Here is a 414-nt window from a genome sequence, read left to right on the forward strand (position 1 = left end):
GTGAGGAGAGGTTCTCTAGCGATCCTCGTTCGGGAGGCGGCGTTCGCTGCCGGGTTGGCGGGGGCCCGCCCCCGATGGGCTCCCGCGGCCCTGCCGCTCCCTGTCCCGCTTTTGAGCGTTAGTGGCTGCCCGCGTTGGTAACTGCGTGCCCGCGCCTCCCCCCTCCGAGCTGGGGGAGGGTCCCGCGGGGCCTCTCCCGGGCCGTCGTCTGGTGTGGTGAGTGGAGGACGTTCCCGATCCGTCCCCGCCCCTGCCTCGCGCGCGGTGTGTCGAGTGGCGGAGCCTGGAGCCTGTGCTGGGTCGCGATGCGAGGGCGTGTGGTGTGTGGCTTCCCGGCCTCGTGCTTGGGGTGCCGTGGGGTTTTTGGGGGGTCCCGTCCCCCTCCCCCTCCGGCCCCTGGCGACGCTGTTCCCG

The sequence above is a fragment of the Dipodomys merriami genome, unplaced genomic scaffold, assembly GCF_024711535.1.
Source record: "Dipodomys merriami isolate MVZ:Mamm:240054 unplaced genomic scaffold, mDipMer1.0.p SCAF_1420, whole genome shotgun sequence".
NCBI lineage: Eukaryota > Metazoa > Chordata > Mammalia > Rodentia > Heteromyidae > Dipodomys > Dipodomys merriami.